At 32.0% G+C, this 26,369-nt stretch overlaps 1 long non-coding RNA gene and 3 other non-coding genes across 5 annotated transcripts in view; 1 reads left to right on the plus strand and 3 right to left on the minus strand.

Moving 5' to 3' along the window:
• The window catches only part of LOC146529495 (uncharacterized), a 169,798-nt gene that overhangs the window by 63,122 nt on the left and 80,307 nt on the right, over positions 1 to 26,369 (minus strand). The gene's annotated exons all lie outside the window — the stretch shown is intronic.
• Positions 9,506 to 9,612, minus strand: LOC146529497 (U6 spliceosomal RNA). The gene has a single exon (XR_014879059.1). It is a non-coding gene; the product is annotated as a U6 spliceosomal RNA (small nuclear RNA).
• LOC146529498 (5S ribosomal RNA) lies at positions 11,953 to 12,071 on the plus strand. The gene has a single exon (XR_014879060.1). It is a non-coding gene; the product is annotated as a 5S ribosomal RNA (ribosomal RNA).
• On the minus strand, positions 25,954 to 26,072 carry LOC146529499 (5S ribosomal RNA). Its single transcript, XR_014879054.1, has one exon. It is a non-coding gene; the product is annotated as a 5S ribosomal RNA (ribosomal RNA).

The raw sequence follows: 26,369 nt of genomic DNA on the forward strand, positions 1-26,369 counted from the left end.
ATGAACTCAATGTAGGTTTATTAATAGCAGTTGTTTTACAATGAATGTAGTTATTACAACCACCAAGGAAATTATCATCATTATCAATTTACTTACGCTCTAGAAGAGAAGGAATAAAGGCTCTCGTTAGCCGCTATAATCCGGATCAAATCCGGTTTCGACCGGTATTATCCAGTTGTTATTTGACTGAGGTTTTTGTTAGAAGCTTAAAAGTAATACTATTTTCATTGGGGAAAAATATTTTTTTAGAACATTGGACAGTTTCATTTTACATTTTTATTCAGTATATAATTTAGTGTTTATTTTCTTAGCTCCACACTGTATCCAGCGTATAGCAAGGTAGGCAGAGGGCAGGGTATCTAATGTCAAAACATTTCGTGGAAAGCGGGGTAGGTACGTCTTATTTTTATCCCAAATTTTTGAGATATGCGCGTTATAAGAATAATTCATTTCTCCGAGTAGAAATCGAACCCACAATCATCATGTTTACACTTTACAGTCAGACATTGTGCCTCTAAGCCAATTTTCGATCGATATTCTTAAGAAACTATATTTTTTAAGATAAAAATAAATTACATTATTCCGCATTAATATACGCAAAGTATAATTACTTTTTTTACTATTTGTACTGACTGTAGGTGATATCGAAATTTTCAACGAAAAGTTAAGCTCGTTAGCAAGTATTTGGTAGTTAATGCTAATATTTTTATAGGTCAGATCAACAAGTACAATGAATATGCCTCTTCTGTTTCAATTTAATGAATACTAGTCGTCGCCCGTAACTTTGTTTGCGTGGACTTTAAGAATATAGGTTTGTCCATTTCCTGTAGGAATTTCTAGAGATTCTCAAGTATCGGCACAAGGATGCAATTGTAACGCGACGGTTGTGGGTTCGATCCCCACTCGAGGAAGTGAAATATTTATTTACGCTTATATTTCTATTTCTTCGCTCTGGTATCGAGGCATAGTGCGGCGTTGAGTTTCACCATTCAACTGGCAATGCCTCCAGAATATGGCAGTGAGAGTGAAACAAATATGTCTTAATGGAAACGGAGTATTTTAGCACTAGGTTCCCAGGTTCCCTGTGCCTACCCTGAGCGGGATACAGTGTGAAGCAGATTTTAATACATACTAGCATTACAATCTATAAATTCGTATATACATATGTATGTAGGTCATATAGATACACAGTAAATTGCATTCGAAGTCAATCGAAGCTTGACACTTTGCACGATCGAAAACGAAATTGAAAACAAATTTCTACTCGGAATAGTTTCTACTCCCGTGAGATGTAGAAATTTTTAGAAAAAGTGATTTTTCTAAAAATTTCTTTTATATGAAGCTAAGGCTGTTTATAGCTTATTTTGGAGGTGCATATAATTATGTATATAATATAATTAGTTTCTTAGACTCAAGTAAAAGAAATTGAGATAATTAAAAAAAAAGTTATAAATTTGATCACAGGGGCGAAGCCACAGGTAAACTCTAGCTAAAATTGACAAATAAATTAATAAAACAAGAACGTTTACGTTTTTACTCGCATCGCGTAGACTTGTGAGAGAGCTTTTTGCCTGATGAAAATCTTTTCATTGCTTTAAAAATCTAAAATTTTAAACTTGATACGTACACGGCTTAAGAAATAAGATGACGTTGTTTTCTAATGAAATGAAATGTATCGCGTTACTTATACTTGACTGATTGATGGTTCTGAATGCCTTGTTGGTACTATTATAATATTTTTTTCCTTATTACAGTACGAGAAAACAAAAAGAATTGTATCAAGAAACTTCGTTTCCTGGTTTCCGCCCGAAGTCGGCAGTATTTATTGTGTTGAGTTGCGGAACTGAACGCAGTGCATTGACTTGCTAGAGCGATTAAATGAAATAAAATCTTCCGATTGGTGATCGATCCTCTAACCTGATTCACGTCATATTGCCTCATCGTCATATTTCTTTTAGGTTTAAGCTATATCCCACACTTAGAAGGGTAAGCAGGGGAAACCTGGGAACCTGTTAAGACACTCTGTTTCCCATTAGGCATTTCATATTGAATGGCGGAACTAAAACTAACTAAACGAAATTATAATATTAGATACATTAAAAATGTGTAGGATTAAACTAAAATGTATGAAAATAAAATTTTAATAATTTTACTAGTTTATATTTTAGTAGCAGGTGGTTCTTGGTCTAGACACGCTAACTCATTATTTAAGCCCACTTAAATATGGCAGTACCTCTAAGAATGGGGGACAAAAATCTATGGAGAAGACTACTTTTTTATGATTTTTTTTTATAGCCGCATACATTTTTCATATAAAAAAGAGTGAGTGATGTCTCAATGATAAACCACTTCTCCTTTGTCCTAATTATAATAAATTATGGAATACAGATATTATTACTCTGGAAAAAGTCAATATTATTAAACAATAAAAAATATATACATGATTTGAATATTTGTGTAAATGTGTATTATATTTTATTCTGTACTTGTAATATTTTTAAGATTAGAAATTAATAATATATCTCTACAGCTTCATCATTCTAGATCTGATCACGTAAAAGAGCTATAGGAATTTGTTCTGAAGGGTAGAACGGGTAGACATTCTTGCATCACTTCATAATAAGTACTTTTGGACTAATAGACTAGGCGTGCATTTCGACTATCGACATAATTATATAATCGTATATGCATTAAATAGTGTAAACTTATATGTGTATGTAACTAAATATGACAATCCTAGGCTCGATTCTCTCTAAGAGAATTAAGTAATGTTTATTTCCCCCTCTGGTAGGACAAAACGCGGCGTTAAGTGCAGCATTAATTCAATTTTCTAAAATGAAATTTAATAAGAGACAGTTGTGGCGCAGCGGCACTAGCGTGCGAAAGTAAGCGTGACAGTATTGGGTTCGATTCACATTTCGATATTTAGATTTTCATTTCTGCGCTCTAGTAACAAGACAAACCGCAGCGTTGAGTTCCAAAACATACAGACCACCATTGATTGTTTAATTGAATTGAGATACACACTGTGTACACTTATTTTGAATCCACATTCGTTAAAATAAACACTAATTTCGACCATACATACTTATACTTGTGTATATTTTATACATATGAAGTAATATAATAAGTTATTCCACTCTACAGCTTTTACTATTTAAATTTTGATCACTTGTGCTATATACAGTGTTGTTCAGGTTACAAGCGACGGCGGGAATTTTTACGGCCCTTTGAAATTTATGATTGCGCGAAATTGGAAATTTTAAAACTGGTACAATTCACGCAAAGTTTAACTAAACGGGCGTACTAACTAAATAAAGTAATGTATTATTGGTAAAAATTTGGCTAGCGTAGCGGAGTGATTTGTCACTATATTTTTCTTTACATATATTATTATTTACAAGCGTCGTGGCGTAGGCTAAGCTTGCAACTGTAAACGTGACGGTTGTGGGTTCGACTCCTACTCGATGGAATGAAACATTTGGCATGTGTCCGGTATACAGCGTGAAGCTATATCCTATATCTTATAAAACATCCTATATCTTATAAAACAAAGTGGGTTTTCGTGTCTGTCTGTTGTTTCTAACTCTTCTTCTTCTAAACCACCCAACGGATTTTGATGCGGTCTTCACCATTAAGTCGAGTGTTTTTCGTAGAAGGTTTATATATAGTTTATTATTTGTACATTCTTATGTAAATTAACATAAATACGATAAATGTGTATAAAGTCCTACCCGTTGAGACAGTTTCGCGCGTGCGCTGCTCTAATGGTAAGAACTACATGAAAAAAATGTACTGGAGTATTGTTCCTCTTAATAAGATCTACAAAAAAGTCCGCGACAGCATATTCATATCTTTTAAGAATAACGTGTAGTGATCATTTTTCTGTCTAAAAATAATAATTTCAATATATTTTTTATTGTGAGGGATATTTTTTCATAATGGTATTAATCCTTATCCTTTAAAATACTTTATCAATTTTCTACGTTAAACGAAGATAAAATTTGCTTTTTACAATATTTCGAAATTGCGAATAGTTTTGCAGAAAAACGTAAACTCAGCATATAAATAAGTATATTAGTTACGTTGGCCATTTAATGTAGACCAAAACTGTCTTTTACTGTTTTTCATTTTAATAAGTACTTTAAAAGTTGTTACAATATCAAAAATATCCTTGCTGCGAAACGGCTCGCCATTCGCCATGCGTCCGCCGCGCCCGCCTGCCTTACACGCATCGGTGGTTCAGTGGTAGAATGCTCGCCTGCCACGCGGGCGGCCCGGGTTCGATTCCCGGCCCATGCATTCTATTTAATTTTCCTCACAGACAGCCACGTCGTGCTTGCTTTTTATCAGGGACAGAATACCCCCTTCAGCATTAACCACAAGCTCGAAAAAAAAAAACCCGGCTGCCTCTATAGCAACGAAGATTTAGTTAGATGCGTTTGCACGTATTGGATAATTGGAGTTGAATGTACTATTTAAGCGCGATATATTTGGTTTCACATTTTTTGTAGTAGTTATTAATAGGTAGGTTTTTGTTTATAATTTCTTCCGTTTAAAAATAGTCATTTAACTATCTAAAAATAGTCATTTAAATATATTTTAATAAGTACTTGAAAAGATTAGTAGCACAAATTTAAAATTACGGTACCTACTAAAAAATCCTTGCTGTATAAAACAATTGGAAAATCCTTATTGAAACTACAAAAATGCGGGTTGCATTAGGGTTTAATTAATTTTCACATTATCTTAAGTGCTTTGCAAACATACATTACATGAATAATCCAGTAGTTAAAGCGGGCGAAGCCGCAGGAGGGTCGCTAGTATAATATAATTAGAATGATATGTTATAAGCTAGTCGTTGGCCACGGCTTTGTTTGCGTGGACTTTGAAACTTGAAAAACCCACCCATATTTTCCAGTTCCCGCAGGGAATATCGAGATTTGAGATCCTCTCTTGATTTCCTATGCTGATGAACGTATGGAAATATATATTAATGAAAGTATGGAATATATATTATACGAAAATACTTTTAATACTTTTTTGAATATACATTAACTAACATATGTACTTTTAAAGTTACATATTTTTAAATATAAGAGCTTATTAATAGCGGTACAAATTCTATTTAACAAATTCTCTTTTACTCTTTCCGTATAATTCACATTTTAAACATAAAAGCTGTTGGAAATTTTTGTTTATTTTCAAATTAAGAGAATTGTGTCAACAGGATTTTATAATATTAGATACCTGTAAATATTGTGTAACGGCTTAAGTAAATTTAACTTTATCTTTATATTGTTTAAGTCTAATTTTGATTGAAATAATATAAGCCATAAAAAGTTTATTGTTTGGTTTCACGCTTTCGGCCATTGTATTGTTTTTTATTGGAAAACTGAAAAAGCGGTTTTTATCATTGAGACGCCGTTGTAGCTCAGTTGCTATAAACCGATGGAACGTAATGATAATAATAGATTCAAATTTATTTGGAGAACAAATTATAGGAATTTAAAATATAAAGGAGTCCGTAGTTTCGTTGGTGTGGACTATAAAATACAAAACCCGTTCTTAAAATAATTCTCGTTTAGTGCTACGATACACAGTCCAAGAACGAATATGAAAAAATTAAGACTTAAAAAAGAAATTGATATTTTTTGTAAATATTTATAAATAAATAATAATTTTATAATATTTCTTTTGTACGTTTTAAAAAACTTCGGGAGAAAAAGCACCACCTAAATGTCAACATGACATAATATTATAACATATTGCCCTAATTTAAAAGATAAATATATTTATCAAAAATCCTGACGAAGTACGAGTATTGTAAATTATATTTTGGCTTTGAATACACTGCTATATATGTACATACATTTTGTTTGTTACATAATGAGTCCGGACTGATTCTAAATCAAAGGAAGGAGCTTTTGTCAACGACACGCGTCAGAGCTTTGTTTCCTGGGAATCGTTCTTTTACGTTAATGTAAAAATGAAATTTAATTATTTATTTATTTTTCTGTTTCAACTTCTCGCTGTGCCTTGCATATAGTAGGATAACAGAGGGAACCCGGGAATCTAGTGTTAAGGCAATCTATTCCCCTTAAGACTCTTTCTTTTCCCACTTTCCACCGAATTCTCAAGCTTTGCCTCGTAACTAAAGCGAGAAAATGAAAATATAAAATATATTATTTCTTCGAGTGAGAATCGAACTCACAACTGTACATACATGATACAGTCAAACAGTCCCACTGCGCCATAGAGTGGAACAAACAGGTAAATGATTTAATTAAAGTCACCAATAGATTTCAAAATGGAAATTACGGAGCTTGAATCGCTCCCAACGATTTGCATGAGAAATGAACTTAATACCCTAGCAGTTAGCATCTATTTAATTATATAGTATGAGTGACTCTTGTTAATATAGGTGCTAGAAAAACGCCGTGGTGGCGTCACAGCGGCACAACGTACTCCTCTTAAAGCGAAGGTTTTGGGTTGGATTCCCATTCAGGGGAATTCGTTATTTTCAGTTCTTCACAGTGGTAACAAGTTGAGTCCTTTTACTCAACACGAAATTTTAAGGGAAACTGCGAGACGGAGTGTCTTAACACTACATTCCCTCTGCTTAACCAGGTAGATGAGGAATGAAATATGAAGTTATTAAAAAAATTGTAGAATAATAAGTGTATTTGCTGTATTAACATATTCATGAATCAACGTTTTTTTATTACCTTCTCGAAGCGAGCTTCCACACTCCGTTCTCCTTTTTCCATTCTATTTTGAGACTCCATTGTCTTATCAGGGTAATTTAATTCAAATTTAAAATATTCTATATTCAAAATTATTTTTGCGGCACGTTTTAAAGTAAATTTGCGTCGTCAAATAAACAGAAGGCTACCAGCGGCTCGGAATGATATTCTGAGAAGAGCCATCAACAAACTCAACAGTTGTTCTTTTAAATATACAGACTACAATTTTATTGTTTGACTAGCTTTTAGCTCGTAGCTTCGTCCACGCGATCCAATAGAAATAAGTTAGATTTGTATACATATGATATACATTGTATAAAAAATTGCTTTTCTGGGAAAGTAAACAACCCTCTACAAAAATATCTTTTTAGTTTAAAATAGTTCATGAAATTAGTGCGTTTAACTAGCCCAAAAGCAAGCAAGCTCTTCAGCCTTATAATATAAGTACATACATAAAATTAATTAATTTTAATAATAGCTATCTTGTATGGGATTCTAATGATCTTTTTTCCATCTTTTTTCTTAAACATTATTTAAATTTATTCATCAGACACTGCGCCGCGATAGAGTAAATTTACAATTTTTTTACAAAATAATTAGGCAATTCCAAACTTATAAAACCTCTTAAACACTAATTGACTATAAAATGACATTTGAGCTTAAAGTTAACTTATATAATACTTGTTGATTGAATTTGTTTGGTAACATTTTAATGGATGGATTTAACGCTGTAATAAAATTTTCCTTAAAACTTTAAGCTAAGCCATATTTTATAGGCTTTTGACAACTTAAAACATATTATTATTTTAAATGAACGCTGTTTTATGAGTCTGCGTTAAATAGCTGGGATTTGGTTGATTCAATGTGAATTTGAAAGTTCTGTGGGTAGCTTACTTTCATATTATCATTCCAGCTTCACTGCATAGGATAAGATATACAGAGGAAACCTAGTGTTAAGACACTGTTACCCATTTTCCGCTGAATTGTTGAGTGGCGGATCTCTACACATCCAATCCATTTGAATCCGCCGACAGATGACATAATATTTAAACAAACAAAAGATATAAAAAATGTAAGTTAAAAATATTTTCGATGACATAATATTTAAACAAACAAAAGAAATAAAAAATGTAAGTTAAAAATATTTTCGAAAAATTTTTTTACCTGTTGAGTGGGAAATGAACTCACAGTCTTATGCCTCTGCACCTCAACTGGCCTCCATCGGTAGTTCAGTAGTAAAATGCTCACCTACTATTTAAAATATATTTATTATTATTTATTTCATGGACGTAGAAACTGTAGGGAACATTGATTGATTACAATAGTTCTACATATTTATTAAAATAAAACATATTTAAAAGCTTATTTAAAGAGAGCTTTGAGAAAGCTTTTTACAATATAAAACTTGTCAAATAAGACATTTAATTATATGGAAGCATTAGTTTATGCATTTGTTATGTACTTATGTTAGTAGAGAAAAGTCGATTCCCGCCTGTGTTTGTTTTAATCATTCAAATTATGCAATTGATTTTATTATGGTTTTCATTAATAGACTGATTCGTACAAGAAGAAGAGTCTTCCTCTTTCTGAATAGAGAAAGAGTTTATGTTGAGTACTATGTGTTGAGTGGTGGAACACAACGACGCGTTTTGTCTTTGTTCAAATCATTCCCCCGAATGGGCAACAAACCCACAACCAGTTCTTTAACAGTCAGACGCCATGCCACAGTATCACGATGGAATTATGTTTAAGTTAATAAAATATACTTAAATGCCATGCTTAATAGAAAACTTACTAAATATGCACCATTTAATTCATAAAAGGAAGGAAGCGTGCTTCTACATCAAATGCTGTGATCGTCTCAAGAAAAATTCTTAGTACATGGACAAGATTGTAAAGCACGTTTTATAGTGCCTGAGAAAATATTAAAGCAACGCTTAAATAGGAATATTGTTATGAAAATACATTTTTTAAAGAAAAATTTAAAACAAGTTTAAGTATGGCCAGAGTGCTTGTGAGGTCTTGAGGACTAGATATATATAAAGAAAACATTTTGTCAATTTTAAACAGTGGTTTCTGAGATTAGTTCGTTCATTAAAAAAAACCTTAATCTATGCAGTATTAATATTTTTTAATATCCATCCTCCATACTTAAAGTCATCCGTAAACAAATTGCTTGATTGCGTCAAACATTTGTACCCACTTAACGTCCAGCGAGCAAATTACTTAGAATTAGGGAAAATTTTAACCGGAAAAAGGTTTTTAGGGCGATGGGAGTAATAAAATTTAACTGGTCTACGGGTTGGCTGTTTTTTAGTACGATTTCTTATAATGTGACTAGTAGTCGCCACCCGTTCTCTTATGTTCCCGTAGGAATTTCAAGAAATCTTATCTTAGTGCTCCCTACACTCACCAAGGAACCTACATGAGAAATTTCTTCATTCAAAAGTAAATAATAAAAAGATTAAAATGCCTGTAGATATGTTATGAATATGTTATGTTTATATAATTTATATACGGAACGTAACGGAATATAAACATATTCCGTTACTGGGTGACTGTTAGACAATATATAGCTTTATAATTCGCTTTATGTAGGGTCCTCAGGGAATGTAGAATCCCACTTAGAGGATTTCTCAATTCCAACGGAAATAAAATAAAAACTATAGGATTTTTCATTTTACGTCCTAGAAACCACACAAACAAATTTGGTAAAGCGTTTGACTAGTATAAAAATAACATTATAAAATATTTTTCCAAAAAATGTGGAACGCTTCACGATTTTGCGTGTCATCCTTGCGCAGGGGCCATGCTAATCTTCTCTGTATCGTTCCAATTTTAGTATATGTACTGCCGAAGCGAGTACATCAGTTAATTGATGACTATTGTATATATACTTACAAACTTAAAAAACTTTAATAGCGCGATCTAGAAATCTTAAGAAATATTGTAATATCACATAATTAAATGTTGTAAATTTTATGATTAATAAAAAAAAAATGTTAAATATTTTAAATATATGAAAATAATATATATAGACATTAAAAACTATGTATTTAAAGTAAATAGAACAAAAAAAGCAAATACTTATGTAACAGCGCCATCTATGATTTGTTCTTACAAGCTTTGACTAAATATTATAATAATATGTAATGTATTTTATTATTTTGTTTTCACTATATTTATAAAAAAACAAAGTAACACAATTTTATTTTATGGTTTTAAGTAACAACTAAAGATATTTTTTAAAAACTTATCTTTGACATTAATCGATGAAAAAATTTATTATATTACACAACATTTACTTTCTAAAAATAAAATAATATAGTTTATCACTGTCATAATGAAAAATACATAAAATTAAAATAATCAGTAGGTACTCTTTGTATAGATTTGATAATAAAAATTAGTGCCAGCTATTGAATGTTCTAATAACTAAAATTGTATGATCCAGCGCCATCTAGTAAAATGTATTTAAAATAAGGAATAACTTAGTTCAATAGCAAAACTTGGATGGAGCTCTTATATATTTTGAATGTTAAAATGTTTATGTATATATATATACTTATTTTAACAATGAAATTATTTTGATTGTTAAAATTAGTATATAATTATAAAAGTTTAGTTACATAAATATTAGTTATCTAAAAACTACAAGAAACACATGTATATTTGTGAAACATCGCTAAAAATATTATAACTAAAGTTATAGCTGATATCTTTATACCTAAACTAGCGACCCCCTTGCGGCTTCGCCCGCTTTTACTACTGGATTATTCATATAATGTATGTTTGCAAAGCACTTAATATAATGTGAAAATTAATTAAACCCTAATGCAACCCGCATTTTCGTAGTTTCAATAAGGATTTTCCGATTGTTTTACACAGCAAGGATTTTTTAGTAGGTACCGTAATTTTAAATCTGTGCTACTAATCTTTTCAAGTACTTATTAAAATATATTTAAATGACTATTTTTAGATAGTTAAATGACTATTTTTAAACGAAAGAAATTATAAACAAAAGCCTACCTACTAATAACTACTACAAAAAATATATCGCGCTGAAATAATACATTCAACTCTAATTATCCAATACATGCAAACGCATCTAAATCTTCGTTGCTATAAAGGCAGGCGGGTTTTTTTTTTGCTTGTGGTTAATGCTGAAGAGGGTATTCTGTCCCTGATGAAAAGCAAGCACTACGTGGCTGCCTGTGAGGAAAATTAAATAGAATGCATCGGCCGGGAATCAAACACGGGCCGTCCGCGTGGCAGGCGAGCATTCTACCACTGAACCACCGATGCGTGTAAGGCAGGCGGGCACGGCGGACGCATGGCGAGTGGCGAGCCGTTTCGCAGCAAGGATTTTTTGATATTGTAACAACTTCTAAAGTACTTATTAAAATGAAAAACAGTAAAGACAGTTTTGATCTACATTAAATGGCCAACGTAACTAATATACTTATTTATACGCTGAGAGTAAGGGATAAGTAAAACTTGAGTCGATACTGCTGAAGTGTCAACGACGTGATGTGTCAACAATTAAATGCGTTTTTCTCTTAAACTATTCGCAATTTCAAAATTGTGTAAAAAGCAAATTTTATCTTCGTTTAACGTAGAAAATTAATAAAGTATTTTAAAGGATAAGGATTAATACCATTATGGAAAAATATCCCTCACAATAAAAAATATATTGAAATTATTATTTTTAGACAGAAATATGATCACTACACGTTATCCTTAAAAGATAAAAATATGCTCTCGCGGACTTTTTTGTAGATCTTATTAAGAGGAACAATACTCCAGTACATTTTTTTCATGTAGTACTTACCATTAAAGCAGCGCATGCGCGAAAGTGTCTCAGCGGGTAGGACTTTATTCATATTTTTCGTATTTATGTTAATTTACATAAGAATTTACAAATAATAAACTATATATAAACCTTCTACGAAAAATACTCGACCTAATGGTGAAAACCGCAATAAAATCCGTTGGGTGGTTTAGAAGAAGAAGAGTTAGAAACAACAGACAGACACGAAAAGCGACTTTGTTTTATAAGATATAGGATAAGCTATAATTTTATTTATTTTTTATATTTTATTATATAAATGCAAAAAAAAATAATCTATTTAAAAATATTATTATGTGTATATATAAAATTAAATAGACTATGTGAAACGTAACATATTATTAATGATTTTTAGTCGTCAACGACCATACTACGTTGAACACACCGGTTCTCGTCCGATCACCGAAGTTAAGCAACGTCGGGCGCGGTCAGTACTTGGATGGGTGACCGCCTGGGAACACCGCGTGTCGTTGGCTTTTTGATATTTTTTTAAATATATTTTACAGATTTTATTAATATTTTTTAAAAATAACAATATTAAAATATTGGTAAAATTGAGAAATAACGTGTACTTACCAATTGTAGGCTTATATCTACTCAGCTAAAGTAAATAACACTGTTTAAAAATAATATCGTTTTCTAGAAAAATAACAGCGTTAAGCTCCACTATTATCAGGTAAAACATGTAACAGACCGTTCTAAAAGTAACTTTCAGTTGTACCTCCTATCCTTCTCTTACTTACGTATTCTACCTTCTCGTGGTACACACAGAAAAAAATTAAAACTAGTTTTAAATATTTAAATTTTATTAGTAATTTTGCCCACCCTATTTGTCCACACATATCTTAATTAACCTTTACAATAAGATCTTTCATAGCTTTTTGTTTTGCATTTTTTGATTTATAAGTGTTATAAATAATAATTATAACCCTTTTATCTTATTATGACCAATACAATAAAGTAACCCTAATTTAAACTAAAAAAAATGTAAATAGCGTCTTTTATAGGGTAGACTTATAAATGTGCTATAGTGTAATGCTTTTATAAAAAAGCAAACTTATTGCATTGAAATAGGGTATTTTTTACTTTGAAAGTCAATTCACATTGAGATTTCTAAATAAAGTCTTCTTCATCGCTATTATAAAGTATTCATATAAAGAGTATAATTTGTTTTTTTTTGTATATGGGAGGCCGCCGTGGCGCAGAGAACAAGCGGGTTGTGGGTTGTGAGTTCTGACGAGCATTCACTCAAAGGAACATTTCCACTCTAGTTTTTACACATTTACACACATAAACACAGTTACATAAGTGTGAGTGTATGTGAACACACGTACATTCACACATGTGATAACACATCCACTAATGATTTGAAAATGTGAAAAAAATCGTCTTTGAAATCAGCTTCACGCTGTATCACGCGCACAGCAGGGTAGGCAGAGAGAACCTAGTGTTAAAATACTCCCTTCCCATTTTCCATCGATTTTTTTTTTCATGGGTATCGAAGTCGTATAAATTCCGTATTATTCAGCTATCTGTAAACTATGTTACGAAGCATTATAGTTGAATTTTAATCCGTATTACGTAATAAACATGTAAAACATGTGAAAATCACGTTAAAAGTTTTAAGCAAGCTATGAATAATCCTCTTAAAACATCCAAACGTTATTCCAATATGTTGACCAATTTAAAATTCCGCTGTAGCGTCGGGGATTTGCCGTCGAATATTTATTTTAACGTGTATAAGTAGAGCCTTAAAAATTTTACTGTTTCGTATCTCCACACCTGAGAACGCGTGTTTATAATATGCAAATTGGCTTTAGCATTCTTTTTTATGACATAGGTATCAGATTTTTATGAGTGATCTAACACTTTGTTCTTATTTTCTGCTTAAGCTTAATGTAAAGTTTCTTAGACACTTAGAAAAATGTTTTTATAATCATTATACATCCACATACATATTATATTTTATACATGTCATAAAAATATATAGCTTACAAAAAATACATTAGTATTATGGAACTGAATAAGCTAATCTCAGGAACTACTAATACGTTTTAAAATATTATACTAGTCTAGGATATTCCATTTATTAAGAATGGCTATGTTAAGTACATAGCTTAACTATGGGGCAGTTCAATGTGCTATGTATTCTACAAAATTTTTATTATATTCGAAATATATATGCTTTTATTAAAAATAATAATTATATTTTTTTTAGTGAAGGAGCTTTACGATTTTTCTGTCGTAGCAGGGTAGGTAAAGAGAACTCTGTGCCAAGAATCTATCTACCAGAGCAACTTCTCCTAGTAGGATTGAACTCACAACCGTCGCTTTTGCAGCCATACCTTCTTTAATATATATTCTTAATAAAAATAATTGAAACCATTTACAAATGGTAAAAACTAAGTTGCCATTCCATAAAAGATGTACTAAGGGGCGTTATGAAGAGACCACGCCCATAAAAGAGTGGGGCAAATGCGCATGAGTCGACAAAAGCACGTTATAAGCTTTTGACTATACGTTCAGTTATATAAAATTGAATACGTTATAAAAGTTATTATAAACTTATTTTATATAAAAAAAATAATGTCAATGGATTATTCCATTGACATTATTTTTTTGTTGTTCAATAAAAATAGCTTTTTAAAAATTCCTATTTTTGTAGGAGAATGAAGTGTTTTAACACTAGGTTCCCTCTGCCTACCCTGCTGTGTGCAGGATACAGCGTGAAGCTGATTTAATTTTAATTAATTTTTATATTTTTGTAAATGCCATAGTAATTGCACTTTTTACTATGTCAGTTATCAAAATCCAATTGTATTATATTATTTTCTATTTCCTTTTTAGTCTCAGAAATACCTATTTATCGAAGTCGAAGCGATTACAATATTAGTAAGTATTTCTAGAAAGTTATTATATTAGTTCTAAAATGTCTAGTTATAAATATATATATATATATATATATATATTACTTTTATAGAAAACGTATACAAGATTTCAACGCGGTGGGATTTGAACTAGCGCCTCTATGAAACTGGCTAAGTATAAGATTTTTAATTAAAAGAACTTATTAGTGGTCAAAGCGCAGACGGCTTCTAAGAGGCGCGAGGTTCAGTTCAGTATTTTTTTTTTCCTAAGTGTGGAATAACACTTCAAAAATGTTAAAAACATATTTACTTTCAACAATTATTTGATTTTCCCCTATTATACTTTGAACTTTTTTTAAGTAATTAAAATCTTATTTAAAAAAAAACTTATTTCTGTCATTAGATACGTGGTCAGTGGTGTAAATGACGCGGCGTTTTGCAAGCGCAGAGCTGGCAAATGTAAATAATTTATATCCACAAATTGGAATCCAATTCAAAATCATTGGATTAACAATCAAACACTCTTCCACTGAGTCACGGTAGCCTTTATAACAAAATCAAAATACCGTCCACTTATAAATACATTTTAACTTTTAAGCCTATAATTTGCTTATAAAAAAAACGTACGATTAAAATCTAAAGCATACCTATCTGTAATCGCTTAAATGTCAATAAAGCGACAATTATTACATATAAAAGAGTAACTCGAGACCTATTCATTTATAGTACAAAATACGTATAGACGCGGGATATTTGTAAGACGATACTATTGTGGAAGGTGTTAAACGTTTAAATTATGTTACTCGATTCTATTGATCTTGATGCTTTATGGGAATAAATCATCGTTGGATGTAGATTAGAATTCCGTTTTGGGGAGATTTATGTATAATTAAAAGGTTAGTGTAATTTTTTTTAATTAAGTAGTAATTTTTAGTGACTTTTTAAAGCAATTGTTTTTTTAGGATAGGAAAGTAGAGAAATTGTGGATTCGATGGCCACTCGTGACATATTGCGTTCTAAGCAGAGCTGAACACGTTGAAATAAATATATTAAACATTAAAATATTACATTAAATTAAAAATAAAAATGTTTTAATATTAAAATAAATGAAAATAATTAACCGTCGCGTTGAGACGTATTTGTACCTATGAATATTTTATTACCAAATTAAATGAAATACTAGATGCCTGAAATATAAAGGTATTTTTTTTATTAAATTCAAATCTTAAATCATTGTTTAATTTATATTTTTTGAAGTTTTGTAGAAAATAACGTGTAAAATGCCGTCGGCATTCTCTGTCACGTTACACTTAACTACCACTTCTATTGTACCTATTGCATTGTACTTATTTGTACGGTTTCAAAATTCAAAAATCGGTATCGTAATCTTCTAATTTCTTATATTACAATAATACTAGTCGTTGCCTGCGTCTTTGCTTGGGCTTTAGGACCTAAAATAAAAATCCAATGAAAAATAGAAAACATGTAAAAAGATTTCTTAAAATTCCCGTCGTTATTAGGAAATCTTCTCTTTCTTTCTCTGTTTTCTAAGATAACTGTTTCAAGAATTAAGGCTCAATATTATATTTGAATTATTTTCCTGCTCAGTTAGGAAAGCACGGAGCTGATTTCGGCTTTGTTTTGGGTTTTGTAAAGAGAATGGAGAGAAAAAGTTTGAAACTGTAAAAAAAAACAGTTCGACCCTAATATTCTTCCTTTTCTTAAAAATAACTGCAAAGTTATATCGCATTTAACGCAAAACACGTTTTACACAGCTTTATTTTAATGCAGAATTATGTAAATATAGTTATTAGAGCGTAACTACGAAACACAAACAAGATGTTTACAAACATGCAACTTCCAACAAAAATAGAGAGGAACACGCCTACACAAACATAATGACGCTGGGAAGCGATTTTGTCGCATCTCTAAAGCAGGTTCTTTAGAGGTGATAGTTTTAAGAGACCTCGTTCGCTATTCTCCGAACTTAACGCTCGTCTAAGTGCTTAACTCTAAAACAAGGAAATCAAAATGGGCTAATCAGGCAAATCCGAATTGCGGATATTTCTAACAACTCAATTGACTCCCCCAAGTAGGAATCCAATTCACGACCGTCAGGCAGACCTTGTTCCACTGCGCCACGGTGGCTTCATAAAAAAGTAATATAAATAATTGGATAGAAACAAAATCTTTGAAGTAACAACCTGAAACCCCAGCACAAAGAAAAAACTCGTCGAGACGAAATCTTACACATGTTATGAAAAAAATAATTTATTCGTAGATAGGTATACAACCTTTTATTTAATATGAAAAGTTTGTATGCGAATGGTTTATTGCAATCAGGATTTTTTTATTGTCTTACATAGGTATGTCATACTTAGTTTCTAATGAGCTAGTAATTTTTATTTGACGACGATCTCATCTTATAAATGTGAAAGTTAGTGAAAATGGATGTTTGTACCACTTTCAAGTAAGAACTCCTGAACAGATTTCAAAGAAATTTTACAATAATATGGCTTACTTATCAGAATACCACTTCGTCTCTACTTTCTTAATGCGAACCGCTAAAGAGTGGAACTCCCTGCCCGCTGAATTGTTCCCCGAAAAATACAACTTGGCCCTTTTCAAGACAAGAGTGAATAGGCACTATCTAGGTAAGCATGCTCCACCATCGTTCGCATCGTCACTTATTACCAGGTGAGAAAGCAGACAAATGCTTGCCTATCTACAATAAAAAAAAAACCACATAAGCTATAATTTATGTAAAGATTTTGTATAATTAGGCGATAATATAACAATTATTTCCAATTTCCACAGGCAAAGGTGCGTTTGGGTCGCTAGTTCTTTATATATGTATGAAGGTGTAATACATTAACTACCACTATGTTTACTGAAGCGCCGGTGTTTGCTCAACACAGTTCGGGTGAAAGATAAATTGTTTTTCCCTGGACGTATAAAGTTAATAGTTAATGTTGTTGTTCTATTACTAAAATAGTGAGAAATTACAATTATTATCGCTCATTCCTTCGGGCATAGGTATTGGTTTATTTTTATGGAGATTTGAATTAAAAAATATCTTGTTATTCGGTATTGATTCACTCAACATGAAATATCTCAAGAATTCAGCGGAAAAAGGGGAACGGAGTGTTTTAACACTAAGTTTCCAGTGTCCTTCTTCTTATCCAATTATGTGCGGGATACAGTGTGAAGATAAAAAATATATCAAGGAAGGCTATATCATGAATCACGTTCGAGTTTTTGTCATTTCTCGGGCACTTACAATTTGTCATGTTTATCCATTTGATTACGTGGAAGAAGCAAGAAAATTTAAATTTATTACCAATATAAGAGACACGTGTATACCTTTATAGGTATATATGTACCCTATTTCGGTATAAAAAAAACTATAATTTGTCAGGAGGGTGTCTCAGTATTCTTTTGGCAAGGATTTTGTAGGCGGAGTCACTTAACGAGAAATATTTTTTATCCCACCGTCCAGGTGCGTGTCACGAGTCAACGAAAAAAAAAACGTAAAATGTAGATCTATAACACTTTGTGACATAAACGGTTGGTTATTTATATTTTTTTTACTAACCTTAAAAGATCTTGTTGTGTATGAATATATATTATTATTAGGCAGTAGTGATAAAACTCTGTGCTTATTCTTTCGCATTTAATAAAAAATATTTAATAAGAAATAATTTTTATTTGTCCGTCCACCTGGACGGCATGACTCATGCCAAACACCTGTTTGGCAACTATGTAAAATATATAAGACTAGCGGCCCGCCCGCGGCTTCGCCTGCGTGAACTATGTAATTATTAATTTCTGTCTCTATGAATACCTACGTCCTATAAGTGACGTCCATGCAAAATTTGAGACTCGTAGCATTTGTAGTAAAGAAATTTCATACAAACTTTCAACCCCAAAAACAACCCCTTAGAAGTCGAATATTACAAATTCCCGTCTTAGCGAGCACCTACGTCCTATAAATAACTCCTATGCAAAATTTGAGATTCCTAGCACATGTAGTTTCTGAGATTTCGTGATGAGTGAGTGACCTTTCGATTTTATATATATAGATCCCATCAAAAACATAAATGTAAAATGAAAGCCAAGTTCAGTAATAAAACATATGCTTTCAGCGATAAAAGAAGTGAGATGTAAATGTATGCCAAGTTCAATGGTCAGTCCTGAAATTAATTTTAACAATATAAAATATTTTATAACAACTGAAAATGTCCATTCTTCTTACAACTTGGAGACTTTATTTATGTGTAATATCTGACTTGGCCAGTTTTCATATAAATTTACAATAGAATCTGAATAGAATAGAATTTGAATACATTTATTTATATCGATGTAAATTAATTTGAAAACTGGCCAAGTCAGATATTACACATAAATAAAGTCTCCAAGTTGTAAGAAGAATGGACATTTTCAGTTGTTATAAAATATTTTATATTGTTAAAATTAATTTCAGGACTGACCATTGAACTTGGCATACATTTACATCTCACTTCTTTTATCGCTGAAAGCATATGTTTTATTACTGAACTTGGCTTTCATTTTACATTTATGTTTTTGATGGGATATCATTACTTTTTGTACAGAAATCATAAGTAGAAAGGTTTATAATGTAATCAAAATCAAAATATTCTTTATTCAATTTGGCCATTACAAGTACTTTTCCTATAGGAAGCTACTACGGCAAGAAACTCAAGAGTTGCTCTTTTTAAAACATAGTTTAGAGTAAGCGCTTCATAGGACATTTCTCTTCGCCGAATAAACCAAGTAGGACACCATTGTGATAATACACTTCTATCTATATCTATATATATAAAAGGACTTGTTCTCACTGACTGAGGTAAGACGCACGCACAGCCGTAGCCGCTGTGCGTAGGAACGTGAAATTTGGACAGATATTTACTTTTGTAATCTGGATATCCACTAAGAAGGGATTTTGAAAAATTTTTACCCTAAAGGGGTGAAATAGGGGTTCAAAGTTTGTATGGAAAAAAAATTAAATCGGCACCGATTTTTATGAAATTTGAAATTTAGATTTTTAAAAGTATTAAATTGAACACGTGTTTCATCGTTTTCCAGAATTCTCCCTCTAAGGGTGCAAATAAGGGGTTGAAAGTTTGTATAGATTTTTTTTTTAATCGGCACCAATTTTTATAAAATTTGAAATTCAGACTCTTAAAAGTATTTAATTGAACACATGTTTCATGGTTTTCTAGAATTCTTCCCCTAAGGGTGCCAATAAGGGGTTGAAAGTTTGTATGGAAAAATCTTTTAAACGCCACCGATTATTATAAAATTTTTAATTTATACTCTTAAAAATATTTAATTGAACATGTGTTTCATGGTTTTCTAGAATTCACCCCCCAAGGGTGCAAATAAGGGGTTGAAAGTTTGTATGGAAAAATCTTTAAATCGCCACCGATTTTTATAAAATTTGAAATTTAGACTCTTAAAAATATTTCATTGAACATAAGTTTCGTGGTTTATTTTAATTCATCCCCTAGGGGTGTAAATAAGGGGTTAAAATTTTATATAGAAAAATCTTTAAATCGCCACTGATTTTTATAAAATTTGAAATTGAGACTCTTAAAAATATTTTATTGAACACGTGTTTCAAAGTTTATTAGAATTCACCCCTAAGCAATAAGCAAGCGAAGCTGCGCGCGTCCGCTAGTACTGTACAAATCTACTGCAGCCTTTATTTCGGAAGTAGCTCCGTACGTAGTTAAGCAAAGCATGTCTTCTTTAGAAGAGTAAGGATTCCCGTTTCGAGCGCTAGTGTAGATACTTAAATCATTCCAGTTACGACATACGTACTCTACTATAGTCTCGCGCAATTTATTAGTTTGTTGTATATCAATACGCTCAAACGAAGAATATGCAATAGCATGGAAGACAGACAGACAGCTCCCATCGGGAGGCATTGGAACAATTCGGTGTAAGTTCTTGTTTCAACCACAAGCAATTCTATTGAACGACTCATTGTTCAACATGTCTTGGAAAAAATATAAACAATAAGTTTATTAAGTGCTGACGGTACCAATCTGAATTGATATGATCCCAAGGTCGACTCAGTTCTCTGCCGTTTTCACAAGTGTTCCTAAAACCAGTAAAATCATGAAACTCAGGCCAAAAAAGCCATTAAAATATGAGCGGCTTCGTACAATAAAATATATCTAATATTATATTTATTATGGTCAATAATATTATGTTTTATTACTCTTAAGACGATATTTAATTATATATGAAAATAGATTATATTTATCTATGAATCTCGACTATAGTTTTTATTTTGTTGATTAAATGACAGTTGTCAGATTTGAAAGTAATGAATGTATGCTGCGTTTAGAAATCTGATATATTAATTAATATTTTTTTCTAATTTTATTATTTTGTTGGAATAACTCAACACGCAATGCCTCCAGAGTTCGATGGAAAGAGGGGAACTGAGTGTCTTAACAGTAGGTTCCCTCTCTCTACCCCGCTATGTGTGGGATACATCGTAAAGCGGATTTATTTATTTTTTATTATTTTGTTTAAGTAATTTTTAATTTTCTCTTTTTTTCTCTTATTTTTTTTATTAACAATTACTTAAATTTTTACTGTTAATAATTACTTTATAATTACTTCTGTTAAGATAGCTGGTAGGCTGACAATATATCAAATTAAAAATAAAATCAGCTTCACGCTGTATCCCGCACACAGCAGAGTAGACAGAGGGAACCTAGTGTTAATACACTCAGTAACCCCACTTTCCATCGAATTGCGTGTTGAGTCGCGGAACTCTCCGCCGCGCCTTGCCTCGACACCAGAGCGAAGAAATGGAAATATAAGTTTAAATAAATATTTCATTTCCTCGAGTGGGAATCGAACTCACTACCAGTCGGTTTAACAGTCACACTTTGTGCCCCTGTGCCACGACTGACCTTACAGATAGTATATTATTCTTAAATTTTATATATATTTCTATCAATATAATTATTTTTTTTATATTTATTTTTTAGTGTATTTTTTTTCTGTTTTAGGGTTCTGTACCTCGAAAGCAATAAAACAGAACCCTTATAGGATCTTATATAGGACTTAGTACTTAAATATTGTAATAATAATTTAATATCAAATACGTTAATCGACTATGCAAATACTCTTAGTATAATAAGTACTAAAACATATGCTTAAATTATAATAAATAATAATGAAGGATGTTAATCCATTTATTATATTTTTATATTTTTACGTGAAGCCCTTGAAGTCCACATGATGGCAGGCTTTGTCAGGACATAAATTAGAGGCATTTTCAGCTACAAATGGAGACATATCTTATCTTAAAATATACTTGAAAGCATCGTGTTGTTTTAGATGGCTTACGTAAGTAATAGTGAAGTTAGTCTACAAAACAAATAAAATATTTACTAACGTGTGACATAAATAAAAGCAAATATATATAAATAATGCATTGCTCTTATTTTGTTGGCAGGCGCTACACTATAAGTAAATGTTCCTAATTGAATCTATTTATTGAAAAATTATAAGAAAATGTTAAAAAAATACTAGTTTCGGATTTTTTCCTTTACATACACCCAATTACTTAACCGGATGCTAAATTTCACCATTCCAGGTCATCTGGAACTTGGTTAACATTAAGGTCTATAGGTCAGTCACCCCCCTAAAAATTAACGATTTTTGGACGTCATTATCTAAATAACTGTTGGAGCTGTGTTTATGAAATTTTATGCACGTATACAGGTAGGGGGTCTAAATATTTGAGCCAAATATGACAGCTTTAGATGGAATAGTTTTTGAGTTACGAATAGGTAAAAAGTGGCTTCAAATGGTTCGTGTAAAATAACACACGGTGCTGCTCGCCAGTTTTGTTTGTAAAAAAACTTGGCTACGCGCGCGTTTTAAATAGATTAGCGACCTACACGCAGCTTCATTTATTTATTAAAAATACTCTTCATATGTTTATTAAAAAAAATGTATTGCACTGATAAACTATTGATAAAAATCGGAAAATCTTTATTATTGTATTGACAAATCTCCACCGGTTTACAGAAGCTTTCAAAAGCTCACTTATAGGTGAAAAAGATAAACTTTAATTCACAGACTTGAACTTGTACCTTTATATATTGGAAAAATGCTCTAAGCTTACACGTGAAGAAGCTTAAACAGTTTACGCCAGCGAAAAGTTATTCAACTGAAAATAGTAAGCTCGATCGTTCCCTACACTCCTTTTGAATGTAAAAATGCAGTGACTTAGAGGAAGATAACGTGATGGGGGTTTTATAGTGAATTTTATATGTTATACAAAAATAAAATAAGGTGTTGTAAATGTATTTAAGCGTATTAGTTAAAGCTTACGTTAAATTATAAAGCTCATTATTTCATATTTTCCTGGGAATAGTATTAGAGACGACGTTATCTATTGCTAGACACTAGCAGCTGGGATGATTTTAACCCCCAGTCAGGCACCCCTAAATCCTAATGAGCTATAGGCGCCTTATTATACATTTTATTATTGTAAGTACTAATTACTGCTATGAAATATTATTTTACTTATATAGATTCTATAGTATTTACTGATTTTTACTTCCCCTCATAATATAACTTTGTCTAAGTAAATTATTTTATAAATAACTTTACTAACATTGGCTAAATAAATTATGGTCAATTGGCACGTCAAAAAGCTATATATAAGACAAGGGAAAAACGTTTTAGTGTCAAAATTTTTGTATAGACATATGAATGTCAAGACATTGGGTTTCTTCTTCTATTGGGAACTTTTCACTCAAATTTCAGACATTGCGTTCAACAACCGAAATCTTGAGGCATTACGTGCTAAGTGGCGGCACATAACGCCGAGGTATACCTCGTTATACGCCACAGCAGGCAAATAAAACATAATTATTCCTTTCCCTAAATGGGAATCAAACCCGCAACCGTTGCCTTTATAGTCACGAGCTTGTGCTCCTGCACCGCTACGGCCTCTTGAACTTAAACAAATAAAAAATAAATAAAAGTATATCTACAAAAAAAAAAAAAATAAATTAAGCATTATTTCATTGAGCTCACAGACCAGACAGCTTACACGACGTGCCCGATGCCAGCCATCGCGGATCACAGTGTAATCAACGTGTAGGGTGCAAGTCACTAGTAAATAGAAACTAAAATAGATTTCAATTTATATTTAGAAATTTCTTGAAACATAGGAGATTTTCTTAAATTTTTTTTTGTTAAATCTAAGGAATTCGTAAAACGTGTCTTTAGTGATTTAAGTTATTTTTTTATCTAACGCTATATGCTGCATATGGCAGGGTAGGCAGAAGGAACCTAGTGTTAAAGCACTCCGTTTCCCTTTTACGCTTGGAGTGGCGGAAGTCAACGCCGCGATTTGCTTTGTTATCAGTGGAAGGACATGGAAGTAATTATTTCATACCCCCGAGTGGGAATCGAACCCACAACCGCGATATGATGCCACTTGCGCCACGACGGCTGCAATTTAATATTTTTTTCAATATTATTTATTTTATACCATTATGATTTTATACGCGGCGTTATGTTCCGTTTGGGTGGTTGGAAAATTGGTAGGTGCGTGAGGAACATCTAAAAATTTGGATAAAAATATTGGCAAGATTTTACTTCCTTTCATCTCGCGTCTGCGTCGCGACAAAAATATAAATAATTTGTGACAAATTCTTGTTAATTTGCTCGCAAATTTATTATTCATTGTCCTTTAATGAGTTGTCTTACGACATCTTCGTCACCTTTTGACTCTTCTTCTCTCTCTCATCCTCTTAGTTATAAATAATTTATTTGGTTGTTTAAATGTTTTTTAGTACGTAAAGTGACGTAAAAATAAATATTTTCATTCGATTGTGTGACGCAAAGGAGGGTAATGTGTTTATCTGTCTATTTATTTAATATTTTCATATCGTCACCCTGGTAACGGAGTAAACCGCAGCATTGAGTTTTGCCACTCTACGCGAATTTCCTCAAGAATTCGGCGGATGCGAAACAGACTTCCGTACTAGATGGACGAGGACGAGGTACTTACCTTAATGGTAACGCAGTGTTTTGTCATTAGGTTCCCAGGTACCCGTATGTATGCCTGAATACAGTGTGAAACTAAATAAATGTCTTCATTTAATGTCAGTTCCCACCATTAGTAGTCGAACCCAGAACCACTGCTTAAGTTCAAATTCAACAGCGCCACGAGATAAAATAAGATATATAAATACAAAAACCAAGCTTCCTAAGAGAAATTTTAATTCAGCTCGCACTGTACACGTAAAATGTATAAAGAGGTGCCTACGCGTGTTTTATAGTAATATCCGAGTGTCTTCGTAATCTAGGGGTACGTGTCTAACAGAATGGGTCACGCCTACCGAAGGTTATGAGAGAATTGCACGCGAGATTTCGATGAAATTGATGTAGACAGTTCTTTAGGTGTTATGGGAAATGAGCTAATCGAGAATCGTTATTGGAATGTGTTTTTTTTTGGTAAAAAAAATTGATCAATTTATCAAGAAAGAAGAAGTAAGAGATTAAGGCTGCACGCTATAATCATCGTATAACAGGGTAGGCAGGAACCTAGTGTTAGGGCACTATGTTGATCCAATTTCCGCCCAATTTTCATCACATAATGTGTTAGAAATCGAACAGAATTGGGAATCGAACCTCGTACAACCTTTGCGTTTACAGTCGTACGTTGAATTTACTTCTAAATTTGATACTTTCAAATAAAAATGCACTATAAACACAATATTCAAGAGCATCAACCCTGTATATTATTATATATGTAGGTATAGTATATATATATATATATCTAGGAACAATCAATAGTGCCTTCCTCTGTCCCCGCTATACCGGAATATAGAGGTGGGCAAGCCTAGGCCGGACTGATGACCTGATTACAGTTCGTTATAGTGGCAAATTTGATTTTGTACGCGGAATTGTATTTTCAAATTTAATTATAGAGTCTGTCATGACGTAGTACAGTCTTTGATGATAAAAGTAGCGTTTATGGGTTCGATTCCCATTCGGGGAAATATTTTTAAACATTTTATCGCTTTATTAACAAAATAAAGTATAACGTTGAGTTTATTCATTGAGTACGCAATGTCTCTAAAATTATTTGGTATGTGGGAACGAAGTGTCTTAACTCAATTTTAAGACACTTTTCTATTTTTTTTTTAAATTGACGTAACAGCACTTGAATCACGTCTTTTAGAAGTTCAACGAGGGCTTAATTCTCGTTACGTTAAACTTTCACAGATTTCTAAAAGTCCTTCTTTCCTTAATATTCTAATAACATTTTTTAAAAAGTGATTGTCTTTAAAGTCGGTTTACGGACGACCATTTGACAGAATAACATATTAAAAAAATATTATTGAAAAATGCATACGTTTATGAATTAAATTGGGATATCCCTGAACTTGATGTCACGCGTCTCAATTTCCAAAAAAGAAACCAACGACACGCGGTGTTCCCAGGCGGTCACCCATCCAAGTACTGACCGCGCCCGACGTTGCTTAACTTCGGTGATCGGACGAGAACCGGTGTGTTCAACGTGGTATGGACGTTGGCGATATCTGTTTTGAAATATTTAAATATTTTTTTAAATTGTGTTTTTTTTTATATAAAAGTTACACATTTATTTCTTTTATTTTCTAAAATACGAAATTTACAAGGCTATTATGGCAACTTTACCCTTTAAATGCACATAACAAGATAGGCAGAGGAAAACTAGTTTTAAGACATTATTCCATTATTCTCTTTCCTCCCAAATCTTAGACGTAGTGTAAAAAGCGGTGAAATTTCAGAGCGAAAAAATGAAAATAATTCACTACCCCGAGTAAAAAAACCTTTTAAGATTGTTTTAAC

This window comes from Heliconius melpomene, chromosome 18 (genome assembly GCF_056956725.1).
Source record: "Heliconius melpomene rosina isolate 202511_hmr_F chromosome 18, ASM5695672v1, whole genome shotgun sequence".
Classification (NCBI taxonomy): domain Eukaryota; kingdom Metazoa; phylum Arthropoda; class Insecta; order Lepidoptera; family Nymphalidae; genus Heliconius; species Heliconius melpomene.